Here is an 18,205-nt window from a genome sequence, read left to right as displayed (position 1 = left end):
CCAGTTTTAGGAATAGCATCACCTAGGAACACAACAAACGTAGCAATACCTGTATTTCTATTAGGAGCAAGCAGAAAAATAATAGTTACTTCAGTCATAGGTCAGAATCAATAAATGCAGTGGAACAATGGCACAAAACTAACTTAAAAGGACTACTGAAAAGATGAGACAGACAAGCTTTTTAATTTCAGTTTTGCAAATGAAAGCATCATGTACATTTTAACATAGCAAGAGAAAGAAGCAGATGCAGTTAAACAAGAAAATCTCACCGGATACAAAAAGAGATTTAAAAACAAAAAACAAAACAAAACATCTTCCAAAGGGTAAAGTTGAAATGTTTGCTGAAACTATTTTGTCAATTCTAGACATCTCTGGTTTACTGATTTTCAATAGCTAACACGAATAGAAATCACCTCAGGACACCTGAAATATTTAGTATTCTTGGTGTTACAGCACCCTCTGTCACATGATCATATATAAAATAAATATATACGAAATACTTGCCTTAATATATGAATCTCATATTTGTATTTAATTTTTCTGATTCTGGAGCTTAGTTTATTATTTCTCAGCCATGAAATCAACAGGACTACATGTTTTCCAATTATAGCATCATCAGTATAATTTAAAACCACGTTTCTTGCAATAGCAAAGGGCACTATTGACAAAGCAATCCTTAATTTTAAATTATTCCAAGCGTGGTTCTAGTACCAACAACACCTGTATAGCTTTAGAATTTATCAGTGTCGTTAATTATCCAGCTCTACTCCCATATTTCCTCATCCAGTTATAAACTCTGCAGCTGAAACTCAATAATCTGCTTTAACAAGCCTTTCAGAAAATAACGACTCAAATCTGAAAACCACCGTACCACCCAACGGCAGTTAGTAAGCTCTGACATCTGAATTCTGAGACATGTCACTTTCCTCTGTAGCTTCATATTCAACAGTCCAACAAAACGTAACTATGGGAACACTATTTTCCTTGTTACTTAAAATACGCGTTTCTGAGATTACCGTCCTTAAATTTCTCTAACCTACTAAATTTTCTCTTTGAGGGATCTGCAACATACCCTGAACGCTGGGCCTCACTGGCTTAACACACAACAGAGAAAGAAAAAAACCAATCAATGTTAAAAGACTGTAACCTCTGCCCAGAAAGCGAAAAACGGAGGATTCCTGGGAGGAGACACCTAAGAATTAACTCAGGGTGACTGGGACTAAGAACCGGGCATGAGGAAGTAAAAAATCAGTGCACTGTTTCTTCCGGGGTTGAAACTTTGAAAAAAAAGTCGCAGTTTGTTCCCCACATGGGACGTGTTTCCGCCTCAGAACGCCCCAAACCCTCGCCGCGCAGGAACTCGACGGGGCGGGGACACCGGTCCTCCATCTACGCGGGCGGGAGAGGGGGAAGCAGGACGCAGTTTCTCTGGAAGGTTCTGCGAGAAGGGCGCGCGCCCCTTCAGCGGGCGGTGGGTGACTCGGCACCAGGTGGCGCTGCCGCACTGAGAGCCACAGGCCGGGCCGCTGGGGAGACGGGAAGAGGCGGCACCGGATCTTACCTTTCGCGCCCGCCGCCGGAAATGCGCGTCAGCGCCAGCCACTAGTCCCGGATATTAAGGCTTCTAGAGATTTCCCGTGGGAGGGAGGAGCCAAAGCCGGAACCGGGCCTCGACCGGCGGGGCTCGGAACCAGAAACCCGGGACGGCGCCCGCGAGTACTAACTTCCGGTGTGCGCGCAGTGTCTTAGCGGGCGCGCAAACGGCGGGGCGGGGCCTGTCTGCGCTTGCGCACTGCGAGAATGTCCGCTCCTCTGGCGTCTGTGTCTTTCTCCAGCTTTGCACGTTTGTTGGCTAGGCGAGACGGAAATGGTTGCGTAATAGGCTTTTTTTTTTTTTTTTCCCCTTCCCGCCCACAGTGTTTGGTTTTCTGGCTCTGAGTCAGGTTTGTGGACATCTTTATGGAAAGTTGGTGGTAGACGAGGAAAAAACGAGCTGTATTTTTCTTAATCCTAAAACGTCTAAGTGCGTGCTGGGCGCGGTGGACCCCGCCCTTGCCCCCAATCTCCCCGAACCCGCTTGAACCATCCGATCAGCTTGTTTTACACATCGACTCTGAGGAGGTAGAATGTCGCAAGGAAAATAGATACCACACCGGCAAACGAACCGAAAATAAGTATGCTTTCAGGATTTTTAAAAGAACGAGCGATTAACCTAATTTGAAACTACTTTAAAAAACGTTAGTGTAAGCAAAACGACACGTTTACTATTCGGCCTTAAACGTTGCCAGGTTTTGTGGAGAAAAGCCGCCCGGGCAGATGTGTTCCAAAGCCAAATTCCGTCCCTTTTCCACGTTTGCGTTAGACAGGCAAGCCACTTTTGGTAAATCTATGGTAGCTTCTCAGTGCGTGGCGTTTGTTTTGTTCTTAGAGATTCAGCATAAGAACAACATATACTTTGCAAAGTGAAGTTAATGTGTGTCTCCCCCCCCTCCCCCACTTTGTTTTAGCTACTCAGAGCTTGGTTTCAGAAAATGTTTTCAGCCTTGGTGTACACTTTTGTGGCTTCCTGAGCTCTTTGCATGCTATGTTGGGTCTAAAAACAGTACTCGTGAAAACCATAGTGAAAGAAAAGCAGGGGAACTAGGAATAAAAAGGAATTTGTCTGGAGTAGGCAAAGAAGAGCATTTTACTCATTTACTGTAAAGCTTTTCGATGATCTTGGTATTGTAAAAACTAAAAATATTGTGCCCTGAGGAGTATCTTGGCACGTTTAGGGAAAAACCAAGGATAATATTTGGACAACACTGACCATTGTCAGATCAACCCAGAATATTTAGAAATGAGCAAAAAATAGGAAAATCATAATGGAAGATAATAGAAACCTTGTGAAAAAAATGTTCCCAGGAAAGTTGTAATAAGCCTGGAAAGAGGTTGATTTGGAAGACAAGGAAACAGTTTTTAGACTTCTAAATGAATGTGTGGAAGAAAGGAGTAAGCATAGTTATTAGATGTTATACATTGACCTTTCTCCTACTTAGTTGCTATTTCTTTACCACCCAGTTTTAAACTGAGGGACCCCTTTACTGTGTCACTTACATTGTAACTTGCTTTAGCCCGGTGCTTGCACTGTCCTCCTATGAGCTCTTTCTCGTCCTCTCTCCTTGCTCTCCCTCTACTTATGTGGATGTAGTAGTGTTTAAAACACTTCTATGCCAATATACTTCACACCTGCCTTCTAGCATTTGACAAAATTCAAACCCTAGATGAATCTACTTATGTATTTGTCTTCAGTAGATTAATAATTAGACGGGTTAATGTGATTTTACGCCTAAATTAACTAACCACACTGATTAGCCCTACTTTTTTTCCTCCCTATTTTGCTCCTTTGGACTCTCAACCAAATATGCGTCTCATTCTTTCCACTCCCCAAATCATCAATATATTCCTCCTTAATAGCTTTGTCATATTCTTTACTGAAAAAAGAATTGAGAGCACAAACCAATAATTCCCATATATTCCCACGTCTCCCTGTACTCTGCAGACATTTTCCCACTTGTTTAGGGTGTGAAGGTGATCTGACTGCAACACCTGTCACCCCCTTGATCGTCAGGATAGATTTGGTTGATTTGCTGGCTGGACGAGTGTTCGCCTGCCTTATTGCTTCCTATGCATCCCTCTTTAGGGGGACCACGCCTAATAGAGGAGGACCATATCCTTGATCAAGGGTATAATAGAACCCCATAAAGAGACAGTTTCACTTAGAATATAAGACAATATGAAACTTTAGTGTATTAATAATTAGCGTGACTTACAGAAATTGGAGAACAGCTTGTCATGAAATAACATGGGAAAGTTCTACTCAGTGTGCTAGTAAAAGCAGATAGCAGATTCTTCTTAAAGAAGAAAACTAGATTGTTTCATAGTTGACTATTCATTAAAGGAGTTATTTGCCAAATTTTCCCTTTAATACTGCTCTTAGGATTGACCTACCTTAGAAAGACTCAAAAACTCCTTGCACACAAGACACTTGACTTCAGTTTTTATCATGTCTACGCTCATGCTCATCCCTAATGTCTACCTAATTCCTACTTCACTAAAGGAGCATATGCTTGTGCAATAAATATCGACTGAATAATTGAAAACATTTTCAGATCCAGTAGGAGATTCTGCCATTACAAGACAGTGTATTTTAGAATTGAGCATTTTATTTTCTGTGCTCGATTTTATTTGGTAACTTGTTTTCGTTTTCATAACTCATATATAAAATAGAGCTTGGAAAAGATCTTACATTTATTGAACAAAAATTATGCAAGTGCTGTACTGTCAAATTTTTTATATGTCCTTGCTTTAAGACGAACTATGTAATAGCATGTGAAGAAACGGTAATATAATTTAGTCCTCTTTTTCACTGCTTCTTGCTTCAGTCTTTTCCACTTTTGAGCCTTCACTTCTCTAACTAAATCCTAGTCACCTTTATCATGGCTGATACACAGTACCTAGCACCCACAATTTAAAGGAGAGGTTTATTTTGCCTCACAGTTTCAGGAGTTTCTGTCCATGGTTGGAGACCCCAAACAGAAAAAGGCATAAGGAAAGGTCTGGCAGAAACAAAACTGCCTAAGTCACTATGACCAGAAATTCAGTAGGGAAGAGCTGAGGAGGGAAAATAGACACCCTTCCGGGGTCTGGTCACATCCCAGGGACTTGCCCCTTCTGACCAAACTGTACTTTGTATCAGCAAGGTAGCTATAGCGCCCCCATTGTCCAGTCACCTTCTGAAAGCTCTGCCTGGGAGCACATGAAACCTTGGGGAGATGTTCTCTATCTAGATAAACTGTAACAGTGTCAATGGAGTTCAGTAATCATATATATTTAACTTATTTGCATGCGCACAGTAAGAATGAAATGTCTAATCTGGAGTCATTCCCCCATAATCCTGCTCTATTAATGCCTGAGAAACTGCCAGATGCTCTGAAGATCATGGTAGAAACTGGCCTGGATGGTTAGGTCTGACCTGTGTCTTATAAGGGCTTTATCAGCCCTATATTCTACTAGTTTAAGTACAGATTTTTCTTACAGATATCTTGCCCTTTATAATGTGCTTAGAAGGAATCAGTAAAACAAATGTGCCTTTTATTTTCCTGAATGGGGTTATTGTGGAGAAATACGAAAAAGCAATAAATAAGGGTGCAAAGTTCTCTTTATCCCCGAAGCACAAATAGTCATATTGAGGGCTGGAATGTATTTACTCCCACTTCTGTGATAAGAGAAAAAAATATAAGTATTATATGTTCAAAATAAGTTTGCCCTTGGTACAAAACAACCAATATATTCTAAAAGCTTTCTCCCCTTTAGAGCAGACCTTTCTTACAACTCTTTAAATCATATAATTGAGTTATTTTTCAAAAGAATTCTCTCTGAATTATCTGCTTCATGAAGTTTTATTTTTAAACTACTAAAAATAATTATATTCTTAAATGACTTCATTGATTCTCTGTACAATTCAGTGAGGCTGAAGCAGAGGGATTCCAAATTTAAGCCCATCCTGGATAATTTAGTGACTTAACTAGATCCTGTCTTAAAAAAAAATCAAGACAGCTAGGAATATAACCTAGTGTGAAGGCCCTAAGTTCAGTCTCTAGTAATCTATACATAATATTTAAAGTTTTGAGGCTAAAATGTCTATTTTGTGCCTTTGTTTTTATTTTTGGCTAACCATATTCAGATTTATGTTTTTAAAAACCCACTTTACTGCTTCTTGTATTTTGTCTACAATTTGGAAAAATTTTGTTGTAGGGAAAAAAGTGAAGTTTTTCATCAAAAGAACAGTGTATTTTCATTTTCTCTACTTTCTGTATTGAGAATTAATGTTTCATTTGTAGCAAATTTTTGGATGATAGATGACCTCAACTTATATAATAATGAGGGGAAATTAATTCTATTATGTAATATTAAAACAGGCACAACCCCTAGTGTTGTGCTCACATTAGATAATGACTAAATAAATAATACTGAGGCGAAAGTATCAAAGAGTTCATCCTAGGTAACTTAATGACATTGAGACCCTCTATCAAAATTAAAAACAAAAAATTAGGAATGTAGCTCAGTGTGAAGGCAACAGTACACACCCCCCATGCACAAACACACACACACGGGTACACATACCAAGAACGGGAAGGCCAAAGACCACTGAAATTTTCTGTAATTCCCTTTAAGTGTTCCAACAGTGTTCTATGTATGAAGAGAATATATTTTAAAAAATGGTTTTTCCTCTTATATAACATTGTGTGTGATCACAAAACAGGAAACATCATATGTGGTTTCAAACATCTTTAAAACAAAGATTAATGATGAAATAATTGATGAGACCCCACTGAATTTTAAAGTCTACCCATTTTATTACACTTGAAATCTAGACAGGAAACATGCACTTCTGTTTTGCTTTTTTCTGAGTCTTCTGTAGCCCATTCTTAAAATGCTTAAAGGCAGTTTTACACATAGCTGTGTATCACCTACTTAGGTCATGTGATTCATTAAGTTTGGGTATCATTCCAAGAAAGACATTCCAAAAGTCTAATACTTCAAAATAACAATTTATGGCCTTAAGATTTGATGGTGGAGACTCTAAAACGTAAATTAATGAGGCATTCCATTCATAATTAGCAATATGTGACTCCAGTGAAAGTGAGACATGCACTGGACAAACAAAAGGTATGACCAGGTTTGCTGATAAGCTTTCCTTGACTGCCCCAAAATATTACTGTTGTGATATTATAACTCCATTTATAATTGATGAGCAGTCATCAATTATTTTTGAAAAATTCTAAGCACATACTTCTGAACAGTATTCTGATTGCTATAAAGTAAGTATAAGATATATCCTTTCTTTCTGGCATCTCTGAGAGCAAGTGGAGAAAAGAGACGCACTCATGTCATAGGAAAATAGCCTATAGTGAAGTGTGCAGTGGTATTTCTGACTGAAAACTAGAGTACAATAATAGCAACCATTTTATTAATGATATTTATGTAATTTTGTATTTTTATACAAATTATGAAATATGACAGTGGAGTAACCACAGGATTCTCATTACCTTCTGGACAAAGTCAAATCCCTAATATGTGGCTTCTTATCTGGGTGCCCTCACCCAAATTTTATGCATCATTTTCTGCCATTGTTCTCTAAGCATCATCAGATAGGTAAGCTTAAAAACCTCTCAATTCATTGAGTGTTCTGTGTTCTTTTTGTGTATATTTGCTTTTGGGGTTTTCTTTCCTGAAATGTTATTCTCCCTTCAAAACTGAATCTGAAGGTTTCCCCTCTATCAACTCTTGCTTCTCCCCTAAGCAGAATCATTTGGTATTTTGTCTGTTTTCCCATGCCATTTTTGTTTATACCTTGGTTTGAATTATTGTCATATTATCTGTCTATATGACCTTTTCTCTCTACCTTAGAAGTTTTCAAGAAAACATGTTACATTTGTTTTCCCTATGCTTGGGTAATGCTTGACAAGAATGAATGGGGCGGGGGGGGGGGGCTGGGGGTTTAGATCAGCGGTATAAGCGCCTGCCTTGCAAGTGTGCAGTCATGAGTTCAATCCCTGGTACCGATAAAAAGGAAAAAGACAAAAAAAAAAAAATGAATGAGTGAATGAGAAGAGTCAAAATTGAAGGGGACTCCAAAGATGCACTGTTCCTACGAAGATGTACTGTTTAGTGCAGCAAAAAGATTCAGATGCCAATATCAACCATGAACAAGTTACAAAAACAGACTATAAAAGTTGTTTTATATAACTTTTATGCAGATCTAGACATCATTGTGATTCTTTTGTGTTCTCACATCTCATTTTATTCCTTAATTTTATTTTCAATGGATCACACCACAGGATTTGTTAAGAGAGACGAGTTCTAAAATCAGCATGGCACTTTGTTCTTAATTGTTCATGTTGGGTCTCTGGTGACTTTTTTGCGGTGCTTGACTCATCAGCAAGTAGCTCTCATAGAGTATATATCACAATTAGATCTCTGGTTTCTAAGAGCCATATTTATGTCCTGGGTAAAATATGAACCAAAACTAAAATGGGAAATAATAAAATCCTGTGAGTAGGTCCTGTTAACTTCCCCAATTAGCAAGACACTAAGAAATTCAGTAGTTTCCAGGGTCACACAGATAAGCAGAGGCTTCACGAGAAGAATTTAGGCAAATAGTTCTCTGGTGCACACTATAATCTCAGCACTTCGAGTAGCTGAAGCAGAAATTTCATGAGTTTGAGGCCTGCCTAGGGAATTTAGTGAAAATGTGACTCAAAAATAAAAAAAAAAAAAAATATGCTTGAAAAGGGCTAGGAATGTAGCTCTGTGTGAAGGGTTGGGGTTTAGTCTCCAGTACCACATATATACACATTTAAGCAACAGCTCGTTTACACTAAGTTATAAGTACTAAGTAAATAGTAATTAATGTGGCAGAGAAGAGGAAACTTGTGTCCAACAATAGTATATATTTTTTTGTCTTTTTGAGACAAGGTCTTGCTATATAGTTCAGGTTGGCCTTGAGCTCACTTTGTAGCCCAGGCTGGTCTCAAACTCGCAACAATCCTCCTGCCTCAGCTGGAATTACAGGTGTGAGCCACCATGCCCGGCCCAACAATAGTATATATGAAAAACCAGAAAGCTACTGATTTATCAAATTTGAAATTAACTGATGCATTTTTAATTGTTCAGCAGGATAAGTAGTCTCCATTATAGAAAGAACTGAGATTAGAAGTACTGTCAAAGAAATATAAGTTATTTTAGCTCAGCATGGGATAAACTATTACATGTACTTCATTTTTTTCATCATGTTTTTAATATTCTCTGAAAGCTAATTATACAGACTTCTTTTTTTGACATATAGAACAAATCAACAAGAGAGCTGAAAGACAAGAGAGCTTTGAGTGTATGCTAAGATCTGACCTTCAGCTTAGTTCATTTATATTTGGACCCCAAAAATAATACTATGTTACTTACATCTTTTGTATATTATTGATAGGATAAAAATATCAATTTTAGTATGTTGATTGTTTTCAAATATGAATTTTTAAAATAAATGGCATCTTCCTATAATAGTGACTGTTTTGGTGTTCAATTACTTTTTTTTTATTTAAAAAAAAAGATTAAGGTAAAAGAGGACATAACAACACAGGTCAGAACAGAACAATTTAAGCAACATAGCATTTCACCACAAGACAATCTGACATAACAGTAGCTACCATAGTGTCTCTTTCCTTGAAATATTTGGGTATACATATATTACAGTATAAAACATAAATAGACAATGTAAAACCATTGAACCAACTAACAGAAAACAAACAATGGTTCCTATATTATCTCCTTGTCTATAATAAATTTTGTTTATACTATCTCATATAATAAAATCCAATAAGATAAAACCGATGGAGACAGAAGAACAAAAGCTTGGTGGGACTTCAAAACAAGATGATATTAAATCAGCACTAGCTATTATAATGTCTTCTTTTCTTCAAAATAGCTATTCATACAATGACAGACAATAAAATCAAATAATCCAGAATAAAACCATTCTAATTAATGAATGAAAACATAAGTCTTCAAAGCAATATAATGGGGAATCATGATTACCACAAACTTTTGTGTGTTCTTACCATTTCTTACACTAGGGAAACTATTTGGTATTTATACATGTGAGTTTGATTTATTTCGCTTATGAGTATGTTCTCAAGCTGCGTCCATTTACTTATAAGTATCTTAATGTGATTCTTTATAGCTGAGTAGTACTCTATTGTATAAAAATATTAACTTTTTTATCCATTCCTCAGTTGATGGATACTTAGGTTGTTTCCAAGATCTGGCTATTACAAGTTGTGCTGCTATAAACATGGGTGCACATTATATCACTGTGGTGTGATGCTTTCAGTTCTTCTGGGAATATGCCTAGAAGTGGGATAGCTGGAACAAATGGGACTTCCAATCCCAGCTTTCTGAGAAATCTCCAGACTGACCTCTACAATGGTTGCACCAATCTACACTCCCACTAACAGTGCGGGAAAGTTCCTTTTTCCCAACAGCCTCTCCAGCATTTGTTGTTGGTAGTTTTCTTGATCCCGGGCATTCTTTCAGGAGTGAGATGGAATCTCAGTGTGGTTTTAATTTGCATTTCTCTAATGAGTAATGATGATGAACATTTTTCATGTATTTATTGGCATTTGTATTTCTTCATCTGAGAATTGTGTATTCACCTCAGATGCCCATTTTTGGATTGGATCTTTGAATATTGGGGGGTCTGATTTTTTAAATTCTTTATATGTTTTAGACAGAAGTCCTTTGAGGGATAGTTCACTGAGATTGTTTTCCAGTTTGTAGGTTTTCTTTTCACTATGCTAGAGATTTCTTTTGACATGCATAAGCTTTTTAATAAAACATATTCCCAGTTGTTGATTCTGGGAAGTATTTCCCGTGTGGTTTTATTCCTGTTCATGAACTCTCCACCTACCCCTATGTCTTCAAGATTTTTATCTAATTTGTCTTCCAATCGATTTAGCGTTTCTGTTTTAATATTCAGATCTTTGATCCATTTAGATTTTAATTTAGTGCATGATGATGGGCATGGGTCTAGTCTTAAGTTTCAGCATATGGAGGGCCAGTTTTTCCAACACCATTTATTAAGAGAATGTCATTCTTCTGGTGAACATGTTTGGCCCCTTTATCAAAGATAAGGTGGTTGAGTGTGTTTGTAATTGTGGTTGTATCTTCTAATCTATTCCATTGATCTTCAGCTCTGTTTTGATTTCAGTACCATGTTGATTTTACTAGGGTTGCTTTGTAGTATAACTTCAAGTCAGGGATTGTGATGCCTCCTGCCTTGCCTTTGCTGCTTAGAACTGTCTTTGCTATGCTAGGTCTCTTCTGCTTCCAGATGAATTTTAGGAGTGATTTTTCTAGATCTATGAGGTACATTGATATTTTCATTGGGATTGCGTTGAATCTGTATAACAGTTTTGGGAGGCTGGCCATTTTCACAATATTTATTCTACCTATCCATGAACAAGGGATATATTTCCACCTTCTGAGATCCTCTTCAATTTCTTTCTTCAGTGTATTATAATTTTCCCTATATAGATCTTTCACTTCTTTCATGAGAATAATTCCTAAATGTTTCATTTTTTTGGTTGCTAGAGTGAAGGGTGTGGCTTCTCTTTTTTCTCTGTCAGTGATTTTGTTGTTAGTTTATAGGAATGCTATTGATTTTTGAGTATTGATTTTGTATCCAGCTACATTGCTGAATTTATTTATTATATCTAAGGGTCTTTCAATGGGGTTTTGGGGTCTTCTATGTAGAGTATCATGTCATCTGCAAATAATGATAATTTAACTTGTTCTTTTCCTATCATTACCCGTTTTATTTCTCGCTCTTGTCTAACTGCTCTGGCTAGTATTTCCAGTACTATATTAAATAGGAACAGTGATAAGGGGTATCCTTGCCTTTTGACTGATTTTAAGGTAAAGGCCTTCAGTTTTTGGCCATTTAGTATGATACTGGCTGTTGGTTTGTCAAAGATGGTCTTTATCATATTGAGGTAAAGACCATCTATTCCAATTTTCTGTAAGGTTCTTATCATGAATGAATGTTGGACCTTATCAAAAGCTTTTCTGCATCTATAGAAATGATCATATGATTCTTACTTTTGGCTTTACTGATGTGGTGGATTACATTTATTGATTTACATATGTTGAACCATCCCTGCATGCCTGGAATGAATTCCACTGGTATATAATCTTCTTGATGATTTGCTGCATCCTATTTGCCAATATTTTATTGAGGATTTTTGCATCTGTTTTCATTAGGGAGATTGGTCTGTAGTTCTCTTTTTTAGTTGGGTCTTTCTCAGGTTTTGGTACTAGAGTAATATTTGCTTCCAGGAATGACTTATAAAGGATTGCTTCCCTTTCGATTTCATTGAAGAGTTTGAGGAGTGTCGGCATTAAGTCTTCTTGGTATTTCTTGTAGAATTCCACAGTGAATCTGTCTGGGCCTGGGCTCTTCTTTGTAGGTAAGGACTTAATTACATTTTCAATTTCATTAATAGAAATTGGGTTATTTAGCAGTTTTACATCTTCTTGACCTAGCTTTGGTACTTCATATGTTTCTAGGAATCTGTCTATCTCTTCTGTATTATTAAACCTATGAGAGTAGAGGTTTTCAAAATAAGTGTTGATGATCTTCTGTATTTCTACAGAGTCTGTAGTGATTTTACCTTTTTCATTCCTTATTGCATGAATTTGAGCTTTTTCTTCCCTTTTTTGAATAAGGCTGGCTAGGGGCTTATCAATTTTATTTATTCTTTCAAAGAACCAACTCTTTGATTCATTGATTCTTTGGATTGTTTTCTTAGTCTCTATTGAATTAATTTCTGCTCTGATTTTTATAATTTCCTCCCTTCTTTTGGCTTTGGGCTTGACTTGCTCTTCTTTTTCTAGATGTTTGAGGTGTAGCATCAGGTTATACATGTGTATTCATTCTATTTTCCTGATGTGGGAACTCAGTGCAATAAATTTTCCTCTGAGGACAACTTTCATTGCATCCCACAGATTCCAGTAAGTTGTATTTTATTTTCATTTGCTTGTAGATATTGTTTAATTTCTTCTTTAATTTTCCCTGTGATCCATTGATTGTTCAAGAGTGTATTATTCAGTTTCCATGTGCTTTGGGGATTTTTGCAGTATCTTTTATTATTAATTTCTAGTTTCATGGCACTATGATTCGATAACGTGCATGTGATAATTTCAACTCTTTTGCATTTATTGAAATATGTTCTGTGGGCTAGTATATGGTCTATTTTAGAGAATGTCCCATGTGCTGCTGAGAAGAATGTGTATTCTGATGTTGGATGGAACACTCTGTATATGTCTATCAAGTCCATGTGTTCACATGTGTGATTCAGTTCTGTTATTTCTTCACTGATTTTCTGTCTGGTTGATCTGTCCCTTAGTGTCAATGGTGTGTTAAGGTCTCCTGTTATAATTGTGTTATTGCTAATTTGGTTTTTCCTTTCTACTAATACTTGCTTTATATAACTGGGTGCTCTGGAATTTGGTGCATATATGTTTAAGATAGTTATCTCTTCCTCTTGAAGTTTTCCTATAACCAGTATGTAGTAACCTTTTTTATCTCTTCTGATCATTCTTGGTTTGAAGTTCACATCATCTGCAAACATAATAGCTACCCCTGCTTTTTGGGGGGTTCCTGTTGCATGAAGTATTATTTTCCATCCTTGACTTTCAGTTTGTGAGTATCCTTTTTGGGTTAAATGGGTTTCTTTTAAACAGCATATGGTTAGATGTTTCTTGATCCATTCTGCCAGTCTGTTTCTTTTAATTGGTGCATTGAGACCATTTACATTAATGGTTATAACTGTTATATATGTTGGTTTATTATTGACATGTTATCTTGCTGCTGTTGCATCTTTACCTTTTCATTCTGTTTAATTGTCTGCTTTGCTTAGTGGTTTTTTTCTAAGTGTATCTAAACTGTCTTTTAGTATTCTTTGTAGGGTTGGTGTGGTGATTATGAAGTTCTTCAACTGCTTTTTGTCATGGAAGTATCTTATTTCTCCATCCATTTTGAAGGACAGTTTTACAGGGTACATCAGTCTAGGTGGAAATCATTTTCCTTTAGGATTTGAAATACTTCACTCCATGCTCTTCTTGACTTTATTGTTTGTGCTGAGAAGTCTGCTGTGATTCTGATAGGTTTTCCTATATAGGTAATCTGTCTTTTCTCTCAGTTTTTAATATTCTATTTTTATGTTGGATTTCTGGGATGGTGATTATTATATGTCTGGGTGTAGTTTTATTTTTGTCATGGCTATTTGAAGTTCTGTATGCTTCACTGATCCTGATGTCAGTTTCCATTCTCATGTTTGGGAAATTTTTAGCTATTATTTCTCTAAATATCCTCTTGACATCCTTTATGTTGTCTCCGTCTTTTTCATTTATCCCTATCAATCTTATGTTGTTTTTCTTTGCATCTTCTTGCAGCTATTGAATTGTTATTTCCTGATTCCTTCTTTTTTTAAAAGATCTTTCTTTTCCTGTTCACCAGCTGCCATCTTGTCTTCAAGGTCTGAAATTCTATCTTCACTTTCATTGAGGCAGTTTTGACAACTTTCATGGAATTTTTGATTTCCTGTATTATCTCTTTGCATCTGCTTCATGTATTCTGTTTGTTTCTTACATTGTTCATCCAGGGATTCTATCTTTTTGTTTAATTCCTCCAACCTTTTAACTGTGTCTTCTTTAGATATGTTCAGCATCTCATTCATTTCTTCTTTTACCTGGGAGTTTATTTCAAGATTGAATTCCTTTAAAGCTTCCCATAGTTGCTTTTTTATTTCAGTTTCTATTTTTTCAGTTATTTCAGGAGTATGGCATATGTTTTCTTCTATGTATATAGCTGGTAAGGTTCTTTGGATGAGCTGGAGGTTTGAGATTGTATTTTGGTATTTCGTTTTGTCATTTTCCTGTATTTCCATGTTTCCAGTGTTATTCCAAGGTTCCCCTGGGCCTGTTGGAAATCTTCTTCTATGCCCTCAGTTTCTGGCACTCTGGCCACCTAGTTTCCGGATTGAGAGAGGGTCACTGGGGGTGGGGCAGGCAAGCTCAAGCCCTACTCAGCTGGTCCAGTGTGGCAGGAAGCGGCAAAGTTCCCTGGCTGATGGGAGCAAGAATCTTAAACTCCCTTCCAGGGCTCAGGATGTACGGGGACACTCACCCCAGGCTGCCCAGGCTCCAGAGCTGAGGGCACAGGCAGGCAGCCCAAATCCCCTGAGATGGCTGGGCATGGCAGGAAGCTGGAAAGTTGTTGCAGGCAGGCCCAAGGCCTACTGAGCTAGTTCAGTGCAGTGGGAAGCCGCGAAGTTCCCTTGCTGGTGGGAGCAAGGATCTTAAACTCTGGTGTTCAATTTCTAAATCAATTAGTAAGATTCTTTGCAAAAGAAAAACTAATATAGTATAATTTTTAATTTTATATGCAAATTAAAATATATAATTTTTAAAATCCTAGAATTTGGAAATAGAGACATTGTCAGTCTGTGTTCTCATTTTTTTTCATTCTATAAAGAACAAAATGAATGAAAGAATGTACTGTTTATTTTTCCTGGCATTGACAGTCAATCTTGCAATACCTGATACTCTAATATACTTGTGTAAATGTGAGTAGCTTAAATTTTTTCCCTAAGTACTGTTTCTATAAAATTTGGACAAAGATAAAGAAGAGAATTTTATTATTGGTTTCTTGTAATTCACAATTGATTTCCTGTCTTGGCTCAATTGTTTATAATTGCAAATATTCACTCATATTTGTTTTGTCAGTGAAATCTAATATTCTAAGGCTAAAACCTATTTATAGCAACCTTAAAAAAATGAGGATAACAGTTTAAAAAGGATATTAGGATAACATTAAAATTTTGGAGGATCTAGGATGAAAATGAACCATGTTTTGAATAATATATAAAGTAAACAAAGTAAGCAAAAGACTCAGAAATCATAAAAGTTGAAAATTGTTTCCCATGGAGCTATGACATCTGAAAGAAAATTCATAATATTTGCAGTAAAAAGAAATTATTCTTGTATAAAACTGTATGACTCATCTAGTTGTTGAAAACACTAAAGTATAAATAAAAAATATTTCATCAAAAAGCAAAATCCAGATAGTTTTGGTTAGTGCTGTTTTTTCCTAAAGAAAGAAGTGATCCCTACCTTCTTTGACCACTGAATTTGTATTTGTGATGGTTCTAATAAAACACTTTAAAAGGTCATTATTGTAGAACTCATATCCATGATCCTCAGAACATTCCAGAAGCAGAATATTATCTTCGTGTTCTGTTTTTACAGATTTTTAAATTCTTTTATTCATTTACCTGTCATGTGTTAGCATAATGTTAATTCATCACCAACATGTGTTAGACATTTTAAAAAGTATTTTACAATGATTAATTCTCTGCAAGTCAGGGACTATAAAGCACTGTTCTGGTTTTACTGATGAAGCAGCTGAGGTCACCTCTTAAAAGCCCAACCTCTTAATATTGTTAGAGTGGCAATTAAATTTTAACAAGAGTTTTGAAGAAAAAGTTCTAACCATAACAGTAACTGTAAACATTGATTAAATTTTATAGTTTTAGAGGTCAGGCAGAGAAAGCTACAGAAACCAGGAATTACTTGTTTCATTTAAGAAACTTTTATTAAATGTTCACTCTTTCAGTTCCTGAGCTGTCTTTGGCAGTAAATTAAAGCTCATATTTATTCTCATGGAGCTAGTAATATAATAGAGCTAATTATTAAATAAAAACAGCAATAATAATAATAATAATAATAATAGACAAGTATTTGAGAGAGGAAGTACAAGAATCCATACTAATATCTATCAGAAGTAACACAAGACTTCCCAGATGCAATGACAGATAGGCTGAGAGCTAATACATTAGATGACTTATCTGTATTGGTCAAATCTGTCTAATTTAAAGCCCAGGCTCTTTGTCCTACACTAATGAATAACATTTTTTACATGAATAATATTAAGAAGCAAGGACTATAACATCAAATATAGTATGATTTTAAAAGTGCAAAAATATTCATGTCTGCTAATAATTTGAATGATGAAATGTAATAGACAATGTAATATTAAATATATCATAAATATTCACTCAAGAATGAGTGGGGAAACTAGTTTAAAAGTTTATCAAAAAATATATTTTCCAGTGGGCCAGTTTTGTTTATGAATTCTTTGAAATGTTTAGAGGGTAGGTAATTTTCATGCAATAAAATGGTCTACGTTTTATTTGTAAAGAACTTTCATATTTATTTCATAAAATTAACATCTTTAGAAAAATGTAAGGGGGCAAAGCTAAATGTAGGTACAGAGACACAAAAGAGAATCCTAGCTAACTTCATTCAGTAAAATTAAAAGGAATTGCTGGACACAAACAGGCACAGTTGATTTCCAAGCATAATGAGGGTTAATAATTGTAATAATTATTGCATCAATAATTGTAAATCTATTACTGTAGTTCACTGTTAAATTCATTTATCTAAAGAACATTTGACAAATTCTAACATCCATTGTGTTAAATAATTTTAAAAGATTGTAAGAGTACTTTGATAATACAGAAATGAATAGTTGGTTTAGAATTGTATGATTAATTAATGCTATTTGTAAAGTAGGCAAAATTTGATCATTTTAACAAAGAAAAACTCAGTAAAATTCAAATTACTTTCATGTGAAAAATTTTGTTCAAAATAATTGTACTGCCTGATTTAAAACAAACAAACAGAAAACCTGTAGAGCCACAATCACACTTGGATGGAGAAATATTGAAAGCATTCTCTTTAAAATCAGGAATAAGCCAAAATGAATTCTCTCACTAACCCATTACTGATGGGAGGTCCTAGCCATTGTGATGCAAAAAATAAAATAGACAAGTGGAAGGACTGTAAAGAAAATAAAATCACTTTTAGTTCTAGAAGTAAAATGACCAAGACAATTCTATGCAAATTTCTCCTCTCTCTATATATATATATAATATATAATATATATAATTAACCACTTAAAATAATAAAATTGATAAGAGGACTTGTATTTAGATAAAACAACACCTAAGGTGAATCATTTAAGTGTATCTATACTAAAACAATTAGAATATGGAAAATGAAATTTTACTCCAATGTACTACTTGTAACAGTAGCAAAACTATAACGTGCCTTAGCATACATTCAATAAATACAATACATGGTTGTGCCTGTGTTAGGGAAGCTCTAGAAAGTTTGTGGTCATAAACTTTCAGTTATGTTTTCCAACATCTACAGATACTCATCTCTATAGCTAATAGGATCTGAATCAATTAACCAGCTGGCTGGGTGTCCACAGTGGAAGACACTGGGATTTCATAGGAAACATAGAGGAAGCAGGGCTAGGAAAGGATAAGAAGAGAAACATAAACGTGATGGAGCAAAGGAATCACGGAGAAGAAAGAAAAGATCTTCACTCTTGTTTGTGACATGAGCTGAGTCAAGCAACTCTTCTCCTTCTTTAGGAATTCTTTTATAAAACTGGACCAAACAACTCATCTCACAGTTATTGGGAAGAGAAAAGCTAGATGAAAAGATGTGAAAATATTAGTCTCCAATCTTGTAGTTCATA

At 35.8% G+C, this 18,205-nt stretch overlaps 1 protein-coding gene and 1 long non-coding RNA gene across 4 annotated transcripts in view; one reads left to right on the top strand and one right to left on the bottom strand.

Moving 5' to 3' along the window:
* LOC106025143 (uncharacterized) overlaps nt 1-1,845 on the bottom strand; it is a 31,812-nt gene extending 29,967 nt beyond the window's left edge. Inside the window, exon 1 of one of the 2 annotated variants that reach the window (XR_010041781.1) lies at nt 1,562-1,845. This is a non-coding gene — a long non-coding RNA (uncharacterized LOC106025143). The remainder of the gene's footprint in view (nt 1-1,561) is intronic. The other variant, XR_002788507.2, reaches the window with a different exon arrangement.
* The window catches only part of Stard13 (StAR related lipid transfer domain containing 13), a 501,526-nt gene that overhangs the window by 92,174 nt on the left and 391,147 nt on the right, over nt 1-18,205 (top strand). The gene's annotated exons all lie outside the window — the stretch shown is intronic.

This window comes from Cavia porcellus, unplaced genomic scaffold (genome assembly GCF_034190915.1).
Source record: "Cavia porcellus strain 051 isolate PalLab524CR breed Dunkin Hartley unplaced genomic scaffold, mCavPor4.1 scaffold_21, whole genome shotgun sequence".
NCBI lineage: Eukaryota > Metazoa > Chordata > Mammalia > Rodentia > Caviidae > Cavia > Cavia porcellus.
Note: the sequence above shows the minus strand (reverse complement) of the source record. Positions and strands in the feature narration are given on the sequence as shown.